This window comes from Limulus polyphemus, unplaced genomic scaffold (assembly GCF_000517525.1).
Source record: "Limulus polyphemus unplaced genomic scaffold, Limulus_polyphemus-2.1.2 Scaffold279, whole genome shotgun sequence".
Lineage (NCBI taxonomy): Eukaryota > Metazoa > Arthropoda > Merostomata > Xiphosura > Limulidae > Limulus > Limulus polyphemus.
In genome coordinates this window covers 668,629-675,511 of record NW_013665889.1, presented here as the reverse complement: position 1 = coordinate 675,511, position 6,883 = coordinate 668,629, and the positions used below count along the sequence as shown (strand labels likewise).

Sequence of the window (6,883 nt, the reverse complement as noted above, 5' to 3'; positions counted from 1 at the left end):
AGTCATCACCACCCACCCGCCAACTCTTGGGCGTACTCTTTTACCTAACGAATAGTGGGATTGACCGTCACATTATAACGCCCTCACGGCTGAAAGGGGCGAGCATGTTTGGTGGAGTGCGGATTCGAACCCGCGACCCTCAGATTGTAAGTCGAGCGCCTTATCCACCTGGCCATGCCGGGCACTTCAAATGGTTCACTATTTACTATATATATATAGCTAAAAATACTGATGCATATAGAAAAATCATATTTTCTATAATCAATATTCAGTTTAATCAATAAGTTTAATAATAACGAAAAAGTCGCATTTCAGATTGGTTCAGACAGTCACATAAAACAACAATTCAGATATTTTTGAGAGTTTTTTTAATCTGGGACATTGCAACGGTGTTTTTCGACTACGTGCAGCATGAATTGTCTTTGCTCTTCATCTTTCATTATGACTTTTGCAAAGTCTGTGATGAGTTTGACTGTTCTTTCAGAAAAATCGTTTCCCACTTTGACATGGTGAACAAACGTGTCAGCTTTCTGGAAATAACCATCAGTGGCTTATTGTGTTAGTGCCAAATTTAACAAGTCAATGTCGATACCAAGAAGGTTGAATAGGAGCCATAATTTTTTGCCAATTTAGTTGATGAAGCTAATTGTGGAAAAAATTGGGACTCCTTTTTTCAAGTGGTTTACATCCTTCACCTTGATTAGCAGTTTGCTTCTCAGATTCTGACACCAAGCTGGAGAAGAACACAAAAGGTGTGACATTTTCCGTTAGGTACCAGAGGTGGCTGTTGAGCACAATAATGGGTGCTCTTGCTAGTGTTGGATCAGTTCTGCTGTATATATATTCAGATCATTCCATAGCTGAAGATCATTGGAAGGTGCATCTGCAGCAGAAACTGTGGACAACCAAGCTTTCACATAGAAGAGAGCTTAAACAAGCAGATGCGGTGAAACTTGTCCATTTTGGCTTGAGCATAATTCAGATGTTCACCAAATGCATAAATCTTAGCACTGTAAATCACATTTGCCATTCAACAGGCATGATGAGATGCACCAGGCTTTAGCCAGTGCAGTCCACGAGGTGGTGTTTCTCCTAGGAGAAACAAGATTAAATTGGCACATTCTCGATAATCGTCGCGAGGCAGAAAGTCTTCCGATGTAGCTTCAGATAAAGACATTATTTCTCGGAGAAAGTTGATAATAATTTCCCAATGACGTTTAAGTCAACGATCGTAGATATGCAACGTCTTAAAAGTTGATCGTTCCTCAAAAGTTCCCCAAGATTTCTTAAACTCTTGGACCTCAGGGTTGTCTGGACTAAATGTTACACCAAACAATTCCTGCCAAACTGCACAAAAAATTCTTCCCATGATGTGATGATGGCAAGCAAAGTAAAAAAAACTTTCTTGGTGAGCAAATCTTCTAACTACACACAAGCACCACTCTTTCATCCAGAGTTTGAAGTGGCAGCGTTGGAAAACAAGTCCAACACTAGAGATTTCTACTTACCACTGGAGTGCAAGAGCATGGATTGTGTTAAACTGCATTGTACCAGTTCCATCTGGAAGCATTGGAACACCAATCAATTATCCATCTTTGTGGTCTGGCATTCCTGCTATAAGAACTCCTAGCCTCTCATAATCTCCTGGAACAATTTTACCGTGCCAGTGCAATATTCTCTACTTCGGTGGAATAAATGAGCAATGGCACCCTCCATTCGAATATTTTTGTTCCACTCATTGTACTCGATTTAGAAAGAGCCATACTATCCAAATCAGTCCCACCTTCTGAAACGATTGGAGTCATAAATACTGTTATTTGACCTAGAGATAAATTTAAGCGATCTGCCAATGTTAAAATTTTTGAATTTCTGAACGGATTGTTTGGAAGATCCAACAGTACAGTTTCTTTTCTGGTGGATGTAATGTTCTTATACCTAGCATCAGAGTAAGATGGGCATTCAAAATCATCGTCTTCATAATGTGTATTTGGACTATTTGTGAAACCTACTGGCTTGGGATTGAGATTTTCCGGGTTTATACTGACAATTGCTGGAAGACTTTGCTTTCTTTGTTCTTCAGACCTTTTTCTCATCAAATAAGAATTATAATTCTCTTTCATCATTTTATTTTCTTTTTTCTTGCTGTATGCTTTTTCTTCTATTCCTGAAGACACCTTTGTCTGATTTTGTAAAGCTATCAAAAATTCGACATCTTTTTTCTGTTCCTGATTTTTGGAATTGGCCAGTTTCTATTATATTCTGAGCTCCTTGTAGTTCTTCATCTAACAATTTTTCCTTCGCTTGATTTGATTTACACCCTTTCCTGTTCTGTAGTGTCCTGTTACTATACTAAACGTTCAAAATCTTAATTTTGACTTTGTCTTTTTGTTGAGTAGCTACACCTGCTTTGCCCCATTGGTTTTAAACCGCACGTACGTCTCTGTCTGCAACTGCACTATCATTCTGCATTGGTCCATCTTTGAAACAGAACAGCCGTAGAGCATTTCTTTTTGTAGGAATTCTGGAAGCTGAGACTTTAGGTGCATATTTTTCGCACTAATCGAATACCATGATCTTTCCTCAAAACAGGCTGATTCATTATTGTTCATCAAACAATCTGAATAAACAATATGCAATGAATATTATGGTAGTGAATTGAAATTATACATTCAAAATGGAAATATTACGTTGAAATATCTGTACGAAAAACTTAAAAATCCAATAAAAACAAAGGAACTTATCATAATCTTTTAATTAAAATATACATGGTAATAATTACAAAATTCCAAATTTCGTTAGATTTGTGAACATGCAAAAATTTTTGGTACTGGTGGCAAGGATTTGAAATCTTCAGTTTGAGCTGAAAATAAACACGCTTTAATAAAATGAGTAGTTGTGTACAAAAATGTACAGGGAGCATGTATTTGTAGTTGCTATATATTTGGAGCTCCCTAATCAACCCCATAAGAGACTTATTGATCCTTGCAGCTAATTCTTTCAGTTTCAAGTTTGAAGGTGTAAATTATATCCAAGCTGAAGGCCTAAGTGTGGGAAATCTTGTAGTCTCACTACGTGGCAATATATATTCATGATAAAAATTGAAGATACTGCCATCTTAAATTCACTTTACAAACCAACTTTTTGGTTTCGATATGTTGATATTTTTCAGCTTTCAATAACTTTGATATTGTATGCCTTTTTCTCTAATCTAAATTAGATACATTCAATCATGAAATTCACGATGGAAAAATAAGTTGATGCCATTCTCATTCATAAATATTCTTGTTAAAAAGACAAATACAGGCTTTCAAACCTCCCTCCGTATTTCATAAGAACACTCACACTCACAATTGTATTTTTCGGAATTTCATTCATGACCAATGCCAAAAGTTAGGTATGTTTAAAACTGTTGTGCGTACAAATAGCCCCCCCCCCCAGTGGCACAGCGGTATGTCTATGGACTTACAACGCTATGTCTGTGGACTTACAACGCTAGAAACTGGATTTCGATACCCGTGGTGTGCAGAGCACAGATAGCTCAATGTGTAGATTTGTGCTTAATTACAAACAAACAGACCGTACAAATAAAATGATAAGTTCCAACCTCGATTATTTCGAAAAAGAAAATGACAACCTCAGATTTAAGTTTTATGTACAAAACTATTCCCCTCTCATTCTTGTTAAACAAGTAATTGATTTCTTTGAAGATAAGATACAAATTGAAAAACAAAATTAATCTTCCGCAAATATCCTCGTTTATTGTGTTTTATCCTTCATCTCAAATTTCTGTTATGCTGTCAAACAAATTTGGTTAAAAACAGTCGGAGAGTATAAGATTTACATTTCTACCTGGAAAACAGATAGGTCAACTGCTATCCAGAAAGTGTTTAGAGAAAGGTATTTCAGGAAAAGTGTATGCAATACACTGTGCAAATTACAAAAACTGTTATATTGGTGATCAAAACACACAGGAACAGTCGTTCTTTTGATTCTTCTAAGGTAAAAATTCTCAGCATATAAGATAACAGTAACAGATTAAAAATAAAGGAAGCCCTGTTCATAAAACAAAACCCCGTTTTAAACAAACACAAAGTTTTTTTTTTCATATTTATTTTAGTCGCTCTCTCTCTACATCTATTGTATATAGAACAAATTTCAGTAACTAGGTTTAGACCTTAAAGCTCTGTTTCTATATCTGAAAGTTCATTGATAAAATACTTTATTAAGTTTGTAATAGCTGAATCACATTTTGTAGCTTAGTATTGTTATAGATACTTACATTATTCTATTATTTTAAATTAAATTCTGTAAGCCTAATTTCTTGTATCTCACCTGATGATGGCAGGTAAACCTGATGAAACGTTGTGAACAAAAGTTTTACTCTGTACAACCGATAAAATATTTTGTGCAATTAAAAAACAGAGTTCTTTCTAATACTCAATATAATTTTCTCAAAATTTTCAGGTTTGCTTCATAACTGTCTACATACAAATCTGAACACTAGAAGAGTACACTTTGTTTTCCACTTTTTGTACATCATGATCATTATGTTTAAATAAGGAACAAACTAGAAATTAAGCTAAATCCGAAATTTGAGCTAGCCACAATAAAACTAGAATACAGAGTTAGCGTTTTTAGATTATTCACCAGCCTCACATATGCAAAGAAAGCTGAAAATATAAAGTTAGCAGTTGAAAGAAATCCTGAAATCCATATATACGTCCTGCATATAAATGATCATTCTCTGTTCGCAGTCAGAAAAGAAATTGCGGAGAATAAAAGAAAAATAGAAAGAAAATAAGAAAAAGTCACAAAACCGAACACAAAACATAAATGTTATGAAACACATTATTAATGAATAATTACTGGGAAAGATAAGTATAACTTATTTTCTGCAACAATCTCATGATGGCCGACTTTGCATGGCCTGTTGGTTAGGGCACTGTGCTCTCAATCTGTGGGTCGCGAATTCAAATCTCGTCACCGAACATGCTCGCCCTTTTAGCCTTGGGGGCGTTATAATTTGTCGGTCAATTTCAATTTTCTTTGGTAAAAGGGTAGCCCAAGAGTTGGCGGTAAGTGGTGTTGACTAGCTGCTTTCCCATTTATCTATTATTCAAAAATAGGATATGGCGAGAGCAGATAGCCCTCGAATAGCTTTGATTCAAATTTAACGAACAAACAAAAACTCATAATAGCCACATACTCGTTGTTAGATTTATAAAAATGTACCACGAATTACCAGGATTTTCTATGTTTGTGAATGACGCTGATTTATAGTGGCTGATAAAGTAATACTAAACCATATAATTCTCAACTCTGTATTAACGATTAATGGCTGTAAGTGGCAACAATGAAGTGTTAGGGTCTTTAAAATAATATTTTAGTTGAATAACTACTAATGATACTTATCTATAGCTGTGGAAGATGTAAGCAGACTGAACCATTTCCATTTAGCCTTTCTTCTGCGGATAAATACCATTCGAAAGCTTTTGGGTTATAGGGCTTCATGCATAATGATATATCTGTTTTATTAATATAATGTACAGACAACAAAAGACCATTTCATACTTCAAAGCCGTCCTTGCATACCCATCTTTAAGAAAAGTTAAAAATTTAAATCTATCCTTCATTTTTCAGGGAATCATTGATTCCCGTCATAAACTCCTGTAAAGTTGTAGTCTCCATTAGTTCCGACGGCAACTCTTGCCATAAGCCAGTCATACTGGTAGAAAAATAAAACGGTCTTAACTGGAGAATAGTTTGTTCTCCTAACCTTGAAACTGTGTCATCTCATAAACAGTCTTCAGAATATACCACAAAGAAATCAGAGATCCTTATCCTCTCGGTTCCCCGTATAATCTTGTAAACTTCAATAAGATCACTTATTAAGAAATCTTTACCAATCCTCGTAAGATTTTCGGAATTATTCTAGTAATAATAATATCTGAGGGACAATAAGGGCCCCTTGGTCTTTCATGGCTGTCCTGTTCATTTCATCATATACTCGTCTACCTATATTCAGTCCTGAGTTTTTAAGTATTCATCGAGTCTTTCCGAACCTGTTGTGTCTACCATGACTGAAGGATCCGCCCTCTGCACCCCAATAAGTCAATATCCATTTTTACATAAGGAGACTAAACTAGTACATAATCCTTTTTTATGATTTCTCATAAATGTACATTTGTTTTGAACGTTACGTTATCAATAACACGCTGATAAAGACTAAACAGAATTAAAAATTTCCGTTAAATTACGAGTCCCACTTTTTGAACTTTCGCGTTGTTTGAATTCATTATAGTTTAAAATAGATGTAAGACAATTCCAATGTAGTTTATACATTAGGTTTGAAAAGCGCTACATAGAGTGAATTGAAAAAATCTAAAAAGAATTTTATAGGATTAAAAATGTGCAACTTATTATGTTTTATTACTGCAATAGTATTGAAGAATATAAAATTATTATAATTACGAAGATAATATACTTAAATGAACAAACTTTTTCTATTTTTATTCATACTTTCCGAGATATTTGACCATACTCAGATTCACCCATCCTATTTCTTCTTGCTTTATGAAAATTGACGTCCTTATGACCAAAGTGTTTTACTATACTACATGTCGTTTCAAAAAATTTGAGCCTGTGCATTTACGTAGTTGCTCTAAATTTTAGAATCTAGCAAGAGTATTTTGCTTTTAGTCTTAGGGTGACTTTGATGCTGTCGTTGAACAATTCACGTTAAACATATTGTTCAACTATCTGGAGTACCCGTACCCTAGACGGAAGTTATGTAAATTCATGATTAATGAAAGGTTATCTTAGGACATGAAAAGTTGCTTTCTTTATATGTAATTGTAAAAAACACAAAAACGTCCATAGAAAC

General features: G+C 34.7%; 1 protein-coding gene across 6 annotated transcripts in view; it reads left to right on the top strand.

Moving 5' to 3' along the window:
* LOC106456999 (Down syndrome cell adhesion molecule homolog) overlaps positions 1–6,883 on the top strand; it is an 81,938-nt gene that overhangs the window by 19,045 nt on the left and 56,010 nt on the right. The window lies entirely within an intron of this gene.